Here is a 15,476-nt window from a genome sequence, read left to right on the forward strand (position 1 = left end):
AGGCACGTGGGGCCACATGTTTGGACTATAGGTTCAAGCTTACAACTATAGCTGTTGGCTATAATTGTGCTGGGAGGGCCCTGCCCTCCAAGCTGGGACTTGCACGTGGCAATGAGAGGACTGTGCCCTCTCATCAGTCCAAGGCTTGAACCTGTTCAAAACTCTGTAGCGGCTCCCACAATAAAGTTTTAATACATTATATTAGAGGTTGTGGTGGTACTGTTTTACCCACAGCGTCTACAGGAATTGCTGCAAATTTACTTCTCGGTAGAAGAGCCATTCATTCCCAATATAAATGACCAATTCAAGCACTCTGAAAGTGTTTTCACTCTTAATGTGGTGTACAGGGAGATATTAGAATAAGTTTAATCAATGTATCAGTCACTGTTTGCATCACTGTTGTTTTTATATTATGTTTTTGTTGTTTCCATATCGTTTTTATTGTTTTCATATCATGTTTTTGTTGTTTTTATATCATGCCTCTGTTGTTGTTATATCCTTTTGTTACTGTTTATTTATTAATAAATTTATATATTCTTTTCATATACATTTTACTAATTTCCTTTCATTTCTCACACTTCTATTATAGAGAAAGGGCAAATAGCAATATTAAAATATCTCCACTAATTAATTCCCTTTTAAAAAATATATATATTTTATTAATTTTTTACAGAGAGGAAGGGAGAGGGATAGAGAGTTAGAAACATCGATGAGAGAGAAACATCGATCAGCTGCCTCCCACACACCCCCCACTGGGGATATGCTCGCAACCAAGGCACATGCCCCTGACCGGAATCGAACCCAGGACCCTTCAGTCCGCAGGCCGATGCTCTATCCACTGAGCCAAACAGGTTAGGGCTTCACCATTTCTTTTAAGTCAATTTCCTGGCAACAAATTCTTAGAGAGTTTCTTTACTGCTGAGAATATCTTTATTTTGCTTTAATTCCTGGAAGATATTTTTACTGGATATAGAATTATGTGTTGACAATTCTTTTCTTTCAACACTCTAAAGATATTGTTCACTGTCTTCTGACCTCCGTGGTTTCTAAGAAGAAATCTATAGTCATTTAAATCATCAGTTTCTCCATATGTAGTGAGTCATTTTGTTCAGGCTGATTTTAAGATTTTTTATTTTAAGCAGTTTAGTTATTATGTGTGTGGGTATTGTTTTATTTTTTCTTTAAAAATATATCTTTTTTTATTTCAAAGAGGAAGGGAGAGGGAGAGATAGAAACATCAATGATGAGAGAGAATCATTGATTGGCTGCCTCCTGCACGTCCCCTACTAGGGATCAAGCCGGCAACACTAGCAGGTGCTCTTGACTGGAATCGAACCTGGGACCCTTCAGTGCGCAGGCTGATGCTCTATCCACTGAGCCAAACCACCTTGGGCTGGATATGGTTTTAATGTGCTTTGTTTTGTTTTTCCCTTTTAGGGATTCACAGGGCTTCTTGAATCTCTGTGTTTTGCCATATTTGGGAAGTTTTCAGTTATTATTTCTTCAAATACATTTTTTCTATACCAATCTCCCTTCCCAGTGGTGCTCAAATGACACATGGTTTCCATTTTTATATTATTACACAAATTACTGATGCTCTGTTCATTTTAAAATTTTAATATTTTTCCTCTCTGTTCTTCAGATTGGATTTCTCTTGCTCTATCATCAGGTTCACAGACTTTTTCCTCTGTGGTCTCTATTCTGCTATGAATTTTTTAATGGGGATTTAGATGTTTGCATCATCCCATATGGTCTGTGTAGCTCCGAGAGAGCAGAGCCTGGTGCAGGGCCAGGAGAAGAAAATGAAAAAGAAACAGCACAAAACAAAAACGGGTCTTTCCTCTGTATTCTCAGGCTCACTGACTGGATCCCTTTTCTTGGTTCTCTGGCTAAACAGAGGGGATTTCTTTTGGGGTTTTTGTTTTATTCACTCACTGTGCAGTTCCATGACTCAGGCTACTACTCTGGGGACAAAGCCAACAGATAAAGGAGATTTTTAAAAAAGACACAAAACAGGAAACTCCCTTCTTCCTGGGATAAATGCCAATCTGCCTGCTATTTCTATTTCTTTTTTTACTTTTGAGTCCTCAGGTAGTTTCTTTTTTAGTTCTGTCCAGGTATTTAGTTGTGATCAATGGAGGAAATAGGCTATGGTGGGCTTACTCCATTTTGACTGGCACCAAGAATCAGGTTACGTTACTGTTTTCTAAGCTTTTTCACAAATATGCTCATTTGTCAATGATTTCTCAAGCACTATGTGCTAGGCTCTGTGCTAGGTGCCAGGTATATAAGAGAGAGCTAGACTGACACTGCTAACAGCCTAGCAAGGAAGAATGACAGTGAATAAGCAAGCACACAAGGCATGAGTATCACTTAGGAGAAGCAGCAAAGCTACAGCAGGAAAGGGAACCTAAGGAAGGCCTCCCTGAGGAAGTGATGTTTAAGCTGAGAACCAACAGAGGAACAGGAGTGTGAGCCAAGACCAGTGCACTTTCAGGCCTTGAGAAGAGCAAGAGGTGGCATGTTCTAGAAACTGAAAAGGAGGTCTCAGTGAACATATACTAGGTAGTTAGAGGAGTGTGACAGAAGATGGGGAGAAGTCAGGAGAGGAGGTCATGTGCATCTTTGCAGACGATGTTTGAGATTTTTAATTTAGTCCCCTTGGGAAAACGAGAAACAAAACAAACCCATAATTTTGATATTTTTGGAATCTGACCCCATTTCACAGATGGGGGGAAGAAGGCTCAGAAAGGTAGGCTAGGGCATAGTATTTTACAGATGAAGCAAGAAGACCCAGAAGGGAGATTTATGTGAACCACAGAAGGAATAAATGGTAGAAAACTGACTTGTAGCCAAATATGCAACTCCCTGGTTGGTCAGTGCTATTTCTTCCACTCTCACTTGCTCCTGATGTCTTACTGTCACCTTTGCAAGCACCGAGAGCTTGGTTGTGTAGCATCTTTTTCTTCACCTGTTTATCTTTGCAGTGCAGAAAAGGTGCGGAGTGGGTGACTGCAGCTGTGCACGCATGTGTGCATGCATGTGTTTGCATATTCCCAACACTGGTAACATTTCTGTTTCCGGCAGTTTGTCCAGCAAAGTGATCCATCAATTCACATCCCCTGGGGAATTCACTGTGTTTGCTGAGTGCACAACTAGTGAGTGGCATGTGACGGCTCAGAAGCAAGTGACAATTTGAGACAAGATGAAGAGACTCAGTGTGACTGGGTGCTCTGGCCTGTCCAAATCAGGAGCCAGCCCTCTCTGCCGGGTTGTCTTCGAGGACCCTATGTGGATTCAGGTGGAGCTCGATGGAGGTGAGTCTGCAGAAATGGTCAAGGTCAAGGTCAAGGCAACCTTGATATCCCCCAAATTTATCCATCCAACTCCCAGGCTTTAATAAATACTAACAACAATCACTTATCAGTTATTTAATTATACATTTGTTTAGCACCTCATGTGTGCCAGGAACTGATCTAAGTATTTTACGTACACTGGCCCACCCAGTATACTATTAATATCTCCATTTTACAGATGAAGAAATGGAGGAAAGGTTCAGAATCAATGGTTCAAAGTCTCAGGCTATTAAGCTAGTGAGAGCTTCCAGCTTTCTGAAGGTTCTTCTTTGTATGCCCACAGTCCTATCTCAAGAATTTAACTTATAAGACATTCCTTGCTGGGGGTATTTAAATAGGACTGGGAGTGCTACCAACTGGTCCTGAGCCCATCTCAATGCAGCCGGCATTGACCAATTTGGTCCACTTATGTTGTCCCAAGTCAGGGCTCATATTCGGCTGCACATGCTGCTACAGCCATAGCAGCTGTTGTGACTGGTGTCCTTTCTCATTGGTCACAGTTTCTCTTCTGATTGGTCACAGAGGCCATTCTAATCATGTCCATTCTGATTAATCAAAGTGTCCATTCTGATTGGTCATAGCAACGTTTCTCATTGGTCACAATGTCCATTCTGATTGGTCACAGCATCCATTCTGATTGGTCATAGTGTTCATTGTGATTGGTAACAGCATCTAATCTATTCTGATTGGTCACAGTACCCATTCTGATTGGTCACAGTATCTATTCTGCTTTATCAGAACACCCATTCAAATTGGTTCGTACCCATGCAGTTTCAGTGTTAAATATTTTGAATACCACGCCTTCTCTCAGTAGAGACCCTCCCAACTAAAATCCATCCTCACCCAAGCCAGCATCTTTCCTCAAGGCACAGGTCCAATTTGAGATCTAGATAGAGGCCTGTAGAGGTGAAAGCATGACCTCACATGACCTCACACTACCTGAAACCTCATTCAGAGCAGTGACTTACAGGAACTCTAACCAGGCTTTACATACAGTACTTGGGACTCCTGTCTGTGTAGTATGTTTGTAGGCTGAAGATGGTGGCTGTGTGTAACTGGAGAAGCTTAAAATAATCCTTCATGTATTTATTCATTCTACAAATATAATTGAGAGCATACTCTTTGCCAGGTACGGGAAAGACAGCAGTAAACCTGAAAGTCAGGATTCCTGTTCTCAGGGGCTTACATCATCATCATCGTCGTCGTCATCATCATCATCATCATCATCATCGTCATCTTTATCATTACCATCATCATCACTCAAACAAGAAACACACTAGCCGAATTTCTTTCGGAAATAATCCTAATTTGTTGGTTGATATCATATTTTAAGAGTCAACCACAGAGAGACCAAGATGGCGGCGTAGGTAAACACTGGAGACCGCTGCCGCAAACAACCATTTCAAAAATACAACTAAAAGACTGAACGGACATCACCCAGAACCACAGGAAGGCTGGCTGAAGAGAGACTCTACAACTAGAAGGAAAGAGAACAGCAAATCGAGGCTCAGAGGCGGCGCAGTGTGGAAAATACAAAGGTACCGAGGTGCGCGCGCAAAGCGGGCTGGTGGCTGAGGGCGCGGTTGTCGTTTTCTGTCGGGAGTGAGTCTCAGACTCTGGGCTCCAGATCCGGGCGAGTCTCTAGGGACCCAGACTCAAACGGGAGAAGCGGGATTATCCGGCATCCGTTGGAACCTGAGGGCAGCTTTCTCTCCGAGGTTTGCAGCGGCTGCCGGGGTTCTGAGAAGCAGAGCCTCTGGGAACGGGACTGAGCGTGGCCATAACTGCTCCCTCCGCCCGCCCTGCTGATCCCGCCCCGCCCAAAGCCTGCGCACAGCCATTTGCCGATCGCCTCAGGCAAAGGCTGGATTAGCGCCTCCCCAGAAGGCAGACGTTTTCCATACAGCTGATTCCTATAGCCAGTCGGCCTGGGGGTCAAATCCCTCTAGTGTTAACTACAACAATTAAGGCTTGGCTAGAACAAGACTGCGCACAGAGACCACAAGGGGGTGCACCAAGAAAGCATAAAAGATGCGGAGACAAAAAAACATGACAGAAATGGAGGATATGGAGCTAAGAATCGCAATTTTGAGGGCTTGCCATAAATTTGTGCAGAGCCTCACGAAAACTAATGAGACCCTCGATGCTACGATAAAGAAATTAGAAAGTAAGCATACACGGACTGAAATAAAGAATATTATACCCAATAGCAGACCAGAGGAGTACAATAATCAAACCAAAGATTCGACAAAAAACACCCAATTGGAAAAGCAAAATGAAAAAAGAATCCGAAAGTGTGAAGATAGTGTAAGGAGCCTCTGGGACAGCTTTAAGCGGTCTAATATCAGAGTCATTGGAGTGCCAGAAGATGAGAGACAGCAAGATATTGAAAACCTATTTCAAGAAATAATGGCAGAAAACTTCCCCCACCTGGTGAAAGAAATGGACTTACAGGTCCAAGAAGCGCAGAGAACCCCAAACAAAAGGAATCCAAAGAGGACCACACCAAGACACATCATCATTAAAATGCCAAGAGCAAAAGACAAAGAGAGAATCTTAAAAGCAGCAAGAGAAAGAGGCTCAATTACCTACAAGGGAATACCCATACGACTGTCAGCTGATTTCTCAACAGAAACTTTGCAGGCCAGAAGGGAATGGCAAGAAATATTCAAAGTGCTGAATACCAAGAACCTACAACCAAGATTACTTTATCCAGCAAAGCTATCATTCAGAATTGAAGGTCAGATAAAGAGCTTCACAGATAAGGAAAAGCTAAAGGAGTTCATCACCGCCAAACCAGTATTATATGAAATGCTGAAAGGTATCCTTTAAGAAGAGGAAGAAGAAGAAAAAGGTAAAGATACAAATTATGAACAACAAACATGCATCTATCAACAAATGAATCTAAGAATCAAGTGAATAAATAACCTGATGTACAGAATGAACTGGTGATTATAATAGAATCAGGGACATAGAAAGGGAATAGACTGACTATTCTTGGGGGAAAAAGGGGTGTGGGAGATGCGGGAAGTGACTGGACAAAAATCATGCACCTATGGATGAACACAGTGGGTGGGGAGTGAGGGTGGAGGGTGGGGTGGGAGCTGGAAGGAGGGGAGTTATGGGGGGAAAAAAGAGGAACAAATGTAATAATCTGAACAATAAAGATTTAATTAAAAAAAAAAAAAAAAAAAGAGTCAACCACAATATTTAGCATTCAGTAAGGACAACCAGCCCCCACCTGTAAGGGAGCACCATCGCGATGTCAACAGGCTGAGTTCTCCTGTGGACAGGGTTTCTGGCAGTTAGCTGTGGGAGCAGAAGGAAATGGCTTCACCTGCTCCTGCCTGAAACAAGACTTGAGGTTAATCCTCATGCATATACATCAGCTATACCCTTAACCTTCCCTTTTTAGCCTTCCTCCCTACAAAAATATGGCAACAAGTAATCTAATACTTTTATTACAAACTTTTAAGTTTTTAGGTAACACATTCATAGTATAAATAAATTAGAATATACAAATGAGCAGAGAGGACCCAAAACTCATGAATCCAATACTCAGAGATAATCACTGTTAATATTCAGGGGCAGGGTATATCCTTACTTATGTCTTTATAGCTATATCCATATCCATGTCGATTCCCAGAATCTCACTTCAGAGCTTGAGTTTGAATTATCTCAGTATAATCAACTACATGGTTGTTATCACATTCTTAAATGTTTCTTGCCCCACCTAGAAATGGAGGTGATTTACACTGTGCTATCAGATAACACAACCCTGGCTGAATCCATCACACACCGCCCTGCTCCCCTACAACCTCACTCTGGACAGAGCAGCCCAGCAGGGGGTGGGTCCAGGGATGCACCACCTGGAGACCCGAGCCACCAGCAACACCATCACCTCTGCACCCTCCACAAACATCACGGTCCACTTCATGAAACCTCTGCCAGGGCCGCAGGCCTCCTGGGCTTCTGACCACTTGGAGCTTGGACAGGATCTACTGATAAACATCTCAGTGGCTCATGGCATCCCAGAAGAGTTGACCTTTGAGGCAGCAGGACTCAATGCATCCTTCTCCCATGAGGAAGAGAGCCTTGGGCGGCCATCTGGGATTTACCATGTGGCAGTTCCTCTGGAAGGTACTTGGGATTGGTAGCTCCCTTCCAAATCTCCCTCCTCTTCCCTTCCTAACTTAGAATCCAGTCTCCTGCCAGCCAGTTTCCAGGGTGTCCTGGACACAAGCATGGTTAAGAGCATCCAACCTGAGTCACAAAACAAGACAGAGACAGATATTATCTGTCCTCATGAGCGTATTGTGACAGGGGTTCTCAACTTTGGCACTTCAGACATTGGGGATTGAATCATTCTTGGTTGTGGAGGCTGTTCTGTGCATTATAGGATGTTTAGTAGCATCTCTGGCTTCTATTCCTTAGATGCCAGTAGCACCAGCCTCCCAAGTCTTGGCAACCAAAAACATCTCCAGACAAAGCCAACTGTCCCTTGGGGAACAAAATCACCCTCACTGAGAACCTTTGGGGGAGAGCAGGAGTATTCAAATTTCTTCCATCATTTCTAGAAAATAGTGTGTTTGGGAAACTGCAGCCCATGCCCTTAGGGGCAAGAGAGGTAAACACTGAAGCATGGGAAGAGAAGAGAGAGGGACAAGAGAAGAAGTGTCATAATTCTTACTGGAATAGAGACAGGGCAACTGACTGGCTGGCGGACAGACTGGCTGGCACCAGCCAGGGGAGGAGACCACACATACATTTGCATTTAATATAAAAGAACAGGGTCCTTGAGGGCAGTGTGGTCAGGTTAGCAGGCAGGAATGTGATGAGGGCCCAGAGTCTTCAGCTCACTCAGGACCCTGCCTACAGCATCCTCTGCCCTCGATCTCAGAGGTGTGCAAAATAGAGGGTAATATTATGCAGGTGTAGGCCTACCGTGCTGTCAGTAAGGGATTTGGCAAAAGAGATGACAGAAAAGACAGTAGATTCAAGAAGAAAAACATAGGAACTTTGCCAGATAACAAAAGTCCAGTTTGGAACAGGAAGAAGCCAAAATGAAATGATGATGGAAACTATACATAATAAATAGACTATAATTCAAATGCAAATTAATTTTTGTCTCCTATAAAAGTTACTCAGGGGATAATAGATAAATTTTAAGCATGCCCAGTGACTTTATGGCTTACTCTTAGATCAAGGTTGGGGAACACCCAGCCCGCTGACCATATAAGGTCCACAAAATCACTTGGTCTGGCCCTGCCAAGGCATTAGGAGTGAGTTAATTAAATGTTTGACCAAAGATAGCAGGCTAATTTTGTTGTTGTTGTTAATCCTCGTCTGAAGATATTTTTCCATTGATTCTTAGAGATAGTGGAAGGGAGGGAGAGAACAGAGAGAGAAAAACATCTATGTGAGAGAAACACATTGATTAGTTGCCTCCCGCATCCGCCCCGACTGGGGCTGGGGATAAGCCTGGAACCCAGGTATGTGCCCTTGACCCGAATCAAACTTGGGACCCTTCAATTCATGAGCCATCACTCTATCCAGTGAGCCAAACCAGCTGGGGCAGAGGCTAATTTTTAAGTTGATAATTTTGTATGGCTCACAAATAATGTTATAAATATCCAAGGGCAATAAAAAAGGTTCCCCACCTCTGTCTTAGAAGGTAAGCAGTCTTCTCCCCACAAGAAAAACAGACTTGGATGACTCCAGTGATGAAGGGGGCGAGGAGGAAGGCAAGGGAACAGGTAGGACAGGAAGGCTCTCACTTGGAGGGGCTGGCCCAGTCCTGGCTGGCCTTGGTCTCAGGGACCACAACATATTTGCAACTATCTCTGTAAGAGCTTCTCTGGGCTCTCAAGGCCCCGGGCTGGGCCCCTCTGCTCCAGGGCTGGGTGCCACCTCTCCTTCAGCTGGTCACATCCTCTCACATGCTTCTTTCTTTACTACCAGAGAGGTGTCTTTAGCTCACTGGTAAACATAATGGTTTGCTTTTGATCATTTCCCTATGACCTGAATGTTTGCTATGTTCCCTAAACCATTTCCAAAGACAGGCAGATTCCCCAAGATCTTCAGCATACCTGAGACTTTGTCCTTTGGCAACTTTATCAATACCACCAAAGTCTGACACCTGTTCCGACTGTGTTCACAGCTCCTTCCAGTCTCCAAGAATTATCTGGAACAAATGCTGAGGAAAAGAATGTGAGTATTTTTAAAAACATTTAACCTAACAAGAAAAAGATGTCCAAGCACTCTGTTTTTGGGGGGGTTTTGTTTTTTGGGCTTTTTTGGTTCTGGTTTTTCAGAACACTAGGAATCACTGATATTTCTTCTGCTTGAAGAGAGACCCAGATGGATTGAAATTAAACAAAGCATGCTATTTGTGTTATAAATCAATAGTAAGATACCTAGGATATGTACATATCTTTTAGCCATCTTGGAAATTAAACATCACACTTCTAAAAAAATATTAATGGGTAAAAGAAAAAAAATCACAAGGGAAATTTAAATATATTTTTGAGTGCTAATGACAATACAACCTACCCAAATTTGTGGGATGCAACCAAGTCAGTGCTCAGAGGCAAATTTATTTCTTTTAATATGTATATCAGAAAATAGGCTTGCTTCTCACAGGGCTTTGATATTTCATCTTCAGTTAACACTTTGAGATGAGATCTGCCTCTTTTCTCATTAGCTATTATAATTAAAGTACTACTGCTTGGTCCCAATTCCATGATAAAAGTGCATACATGGGCAATGTGATGGTTTTTATAGCAAGACTAAGTCTTCGACTCCTTGCTGTTGACATTGCTCATGCATGCATTTATTCAATAACAAAGACTTATTTTGCATCTATAATGTTCAAGGCTTAGTATTAGGGGCTGGAGATACAATGGTGAATAAAAAGACATGATCCTGCCTTCATGAACCTTACTGGGTGAGATTAACAAACAAATTAGCATATAACTAGGAATTTTGATATGTCTAACTAGAACCAATAGGGTGCAATGAAAGCAACTAACAGAGGGTGATCTAGCAAATGTGATTAGACAAGGAATTTTTAAAAAATTCTTTATTGTTTAAAGTATTCCATATGTCTCCTTTCCCCCCATTGACCTCTCCCTGGACGTTCCCACCCCAGATAAGGAGTCTTAAGAGGTGACATTTAAGGGGGAACCTACTGGAAAGTAGAACAAGAGCTTTCTGGGTGCATGGATTAGAGGGCTCTGAGGCCTGTGTGGAGGAGGGGGAGGATGTAAAAGATAACACAGAGATGAACAGACGTCAGATCACATGGGGTCTAAGGTGCCAAGGCAAGAGGTTTTGGGTTTTATGATCAGGCCATGGGAAACCACTGGGGTTGAATTCTGCTGTAGCCTCATGTTATTCCAGGTCAAGCCCTATGAGCATAAGCTGTTTAACAGGTCCTTCCAGAACTGACTCCAGGAACACACGGTATGCTGGCTGATCCCTCTTCCTAGAATCCACATGCTCTCCATTGTTGCCAGCTCACCTTCACTCCTCCTCACAGCAGCTCTCTTTGGGGTCCAGTCCTCTGGGGAAGCTTGCCCTGATGCCAGCTGTCTGCTTTGTAGAGGCAACAGCTCGGTGCCCTCCTCTGCACTAGACACAAGAGGAAACGCATCACTGGTGTCTCTCATTTGATCCACAGCAATCCCGGGAATCAGATGTTATCAAACCCTTGGAGGGACAGAAGCTAAGAGGCTTAGATACTGGCCAGAGGTTTCAGGGCCAATGATTCAGCCTGAGATCTGGCTGCCCCAAGGCCTACATTCTTAACTTAATGCCCCCCTCTCATACATTCTCATAATCTCCTGGGCCCCCTCTTCTACAGCAGTGAGCACTCTGTGTTTTAATCGTTTCCTTGTCTGTCTTCCCTACTAAATGGAAGGACAGAGGCCTGGTCTATATTCCTGTTTGTCTAGGCATCAAGCACAGGGCCTGGCTAGAGCAGGTTCTGATAATGCAGTTGAACACATGGTGGACCTTTAGCACTGAGCCCACATTCCAACTAAAGTTACTTACCCAGTGACCATCCCAAGGGGAACCAGGAAGATCAGACAAGGTCTGTCTCCATTCCACACCTTGGCACGGTTGCTCTGAGGTAGAGTGGGATGCTAACTGTAGAGAAGTGTCTTACAAACTAGCTGCTATTTCTGCAGAGAGATAAAGGGGATGTGGAGGTATATGTGGAACCTGGTCAGTATGTGGATCCTTTCACGACAGTGACTCTGCACTGGCTGGATAGTGACAAGGATTTACGCTTCCACTGGTCATGTGGTAGGTGGTGTTAGAGCTCTGGAGCTGTCCTATCTCACCACAAAGTGATGGATAGTGGTTAGCTTTGCTGTTCTTTTTCTTAACCTTCACACCAGCATACTCATGCCTGACATTTTGTGTACACTGTATATGCCAGAGGCTGCAAATTCCAATGGAAATAAGAGGTAACAATGAAAAACCAAGGTGGGGTTGGTCCTAGACTCGAGGCACGCAACAAGGAGATGCATTTATCTGTAGAGAATTTAAGAACTATAACAAACCTGAAAGTCATCTGCTTTTGTATTATCACTACAAACAATGCCAGTGGCAAAATGCTCCTCCCTCTTAGGTGGATCCTTCCTTTCACCTCCATGCCTTAGAACAGCGGTTCTCAACCTGTGGGTTGTGACCCCTTTGGCAGTCGAACGACCCTTTCACAGGGGTCGCCTAAGACCATCCTGCATATCAGATATTTACATTACGATTCATCATAGTAGCAACATTACAGTTATGAAGTAGCAACGAAAATAATTTTATGGTTGGGTCACAACATGAGGAACTGTATTTAAAGGGCCAGAAGGTTGAGAACCACTGCCTTAGAAGAAGAAAGTGATGAAGCATTTTCTGGCAAACCAAAATTGTAACAATAGTGCTTATTTTTAAGAAATGGTTGTCCTGGTCCTGGCTGGGTATCTCCCTTGGTTAGAGCACCATCCAATATGCTAAGGTTGCAGGTTTAATCCTGGTCAGGGCACATACAAGAATCAATCAGTGAATACATAAATGAGTGAAAAACAAATCGATGTGTTTTTTTTTCTCTCCCTCTCTTTCTTTCCTCCCTCCCTTTCTCTAAAAATAAATAATTTTTAAAAGTTACAACAACAAAAAAAAGAAATGGTTGTCCTTTTCATAAGGATATATTCTAGCTACATACATATTTTTTAGAAAGAAAATGAATGTCATTCATACTGTACATATTTCATTTGCTACCCTTTTTAATTGAACAATATATCCTACATACTTTAATGTCACAGTACCTTTGTCTCCATCTTGATATTCATAGTAGTTGTATAATGAGCTGTCAATTAATGCATGATCATTTATTCACGATTGCCTTCTTTGTGGACATTTTGGCCATTTTCAAATTATTTGCCTTTACAAACACTGTAATGAACATCTTTATAGCTGAATCTTAATTTGTATCAGTGGTTACTTTCATAAATACATTTCTAGAAATGCAATAACTGGGTCAAAGTCATGAAATTTGAAGGTTTTTTTTTTTGGTTGGTGTTGTTAATCCTCACCCAAGAATATTTTTTCCATTGATTTTTAGAGAGAGTGGAAGGGAGAGGGAGAGTCAGAGAGAGAAAAACATCTATGTGAGAGAGACACATCGATTGGTTGCCTCCTGAGTTACATGCCCTTGACCAGAATTGAACCTGTGACCCTTCAGTCTGAGGGCCGAGGCTTTAACCACTGAGCAACTGGCTAGGGCTAAAATTTTAAGGCTTTTGACATTAATTATTAAGTGGTCAGAATGTCCTTTTGAGTATTAGTTCTTGTTATCTAAATTAATAAAGGATACCATGCAGAGTTTAGGTAATTGAGCTGATGACCTGACCCCTGGACATGTCTTCGGAATAACTATCATATTTGGGGCAGGGGATAAACATCAATAAACAAATTTGAAGGGCAAAGAATACAGAGATTTATTGAGCTGGTTTCATAAAGCAGAAAATGACACTGCAGCCTCCCAGATGGAGGGACAGCTCCCCAAGTTCCCAGTGCACCCCACAGTGACATACAGCTGTGGACAATTACTTCCATGTGGAGTGAGAAATACACCAGTGACAAAAAGTGCCCTGGACATTCTCCCAGGCGGGCACCTCTCATTATATGCCAGCCTGCTCACCAGCGCAAGTTACTGGCACAAAACAAGGCAACATATTCTGCAGGTTTGCTCAGAGTCTAGGTGAAGCACAGGTCATTTTCCCAGAAGTATCTTTCTGCAGTACCATTCCTGCAACCTGCAAGTGAAATTTAAAAAAAAAAAAATCAAAATCTCTATTTGAAGCTGATTTTCTTATCTATGACCCTTTTCTTCTAAAAACCCCAAACCAGAAGGTAGCCACATGTGTGAAGCTCAGAGTTCCTGGATGGACAGTGTTTGCCCATCTCTGTTTCTCAAGCCATTGCTGGGCTCAGTGGAATGACTGTGTTGAGAGGCAGCTGCTTTGCACAGACCAGAGGGAGCTGGTGGTCCCGCCGTCCTGCCTGCCACCACCCAATTCTGCAGTCACCCTGCACCTGGCCAGGAGAGGCCAGGAGCTGGAGAAGCAGGAGGAGCAGTGCCTTTATGTGTCCGCCCCCCTGGAACTCAAGCCTCTAGTCAGGTGAGGCTGAGAGAGCGAACTCCTGCAGTGATGAATTCATTCATCATTCAGGCACCATTTACTGAGAACCAACCTCGTCTGGCATTGACTTAGAGCAGGGCTTACAGTGGTGGTCAAAACCAGACCCGGTCTCAGTTCTTATAGGGTTACTACCTTGTGGTCAGCAATGATTCGAAAATGAATGAAAGAAGAGAACATACTTCTATGACAACTTTCCCAACTTGGGGTCAGGGAAAGCTTCCCTCAACAGAGATGAGAAGCGTGAAGAGGAATTAAGTTGGCCAGGGAAAAAGGGACTGGGAAGGAAACAGAGTGATAAAGGAGGGAGCACAGAACAACCTGGATGTGAAAGAGGCTGGTGTGGGAAAGAGAGGCAAGAAGTAACTGAAGAGTCAGCAGGGCCTTGCGGTCATGTCAAAGACAGGATTTTGGTCTTTATCCTAAGAGTTTGGGAAAGCTATGCAAGAGTTTTAAGCAGGTTCAGGACATGATCACGTTTTGCTTTAAAATGCTCTGGTAGCAGGGTGGAGGAGGGCAAGAGAGAACTCAGGGAGATTGCTTAGGCTCTTGTAGGAATCTAGGTGAGAGCTCAAGATGGCTTGGTCTATCAGCCAGGTCCCTGCAGGAAGCAGATGGCTCACTCAGTCCAGGAGTTGATGAGAGCTGGATGAGAGTCTATTTACAGATGTGGGCAGAAATGAGGGAACAACCTGGGGATGACAATGCAGAACTACAACAGGGAAAAGCCATTATCCCTCTTACGAATGCAGAAGTAAAGGGTGTGGGGAGTGGCGTTACTAGAAACCTCGAGGATCTGCAGCTTGCAAGAGGTGCCCCCCAACAGGAGCTATGGTCTTGGCTGGAGGAACACAGCCTCTGCCAGCTACAGCCCACCAGGGGAAGTTGTAAGTAAATAAATACCTCAGCCTCTGTCCTCTCACCCCCAAACACCAGCCAATGCTTCCTATTGGCTAAGCCCAACAGGAAGCCAGAGGGTGCAGGAGCCCAGGTGATGCAGTCTACAGGGATCAGTCTCCTAGTACACAGAGCCCTGGAGTTGATGGACAGTGGGCTGCAGGGTAAACGGAGAATGTCTGGCACATTCGTCCTAGGATAGACATGAAGACAGGAGTGGGGAGATCTAAAGAGCTGCTTTCAAGTTATAACTGAAAGGACCTGGGAATGGATTGAACACACAGCAAGTGCCAAAGTAATTCCCACTGGCTCAAGGGAGGGGGTATTGCAGAGAAAGCCCAGGATTCAAATTAAGACATGTTGGTTCCCATTCCATCCCCCTACTTAGGAGGATGTCACTGAAACAACTCATATATAAGCTCCCCGATCTGGTTTGCTGGTCTGTATATGGGGATTCTAATATGACACTCATAGGGTTGTGGATAAGCTAATAACAATGAAAGTCATGTATAAACTGTGGCAT

General features: G+C 43.5%; 1 pseudogene; it reads left to right on the forward strand.

Annotated features, from left to right (window-relative positions):
- Nucleotides 1-15,476, forward strand: part of LOC138997345 (polycystin-1-like protein 2) — a 63,070-nt pseudogene that overhangs the window by 15,373 nt on the left and 32,221 nt on the right.

The sequence above is a fragment of the Myotis yumanensis genome, unplaced genomic scaffold (genome assembly GCF_028538775.1).
Source record: "Myotis yumanensis isolate MYYU_CA2020_CCGP unplaced genomic scaffold, mMyoYum1.0.hap1 SCAF_18, whole genome shotgun sequence".
Taxonomy (NCBI): Eukaryota; Metazoa; Chordata; class Mammalia; order Chiroptera; family Vespertilionidae; genus Myotis; species Myotis yumanensis.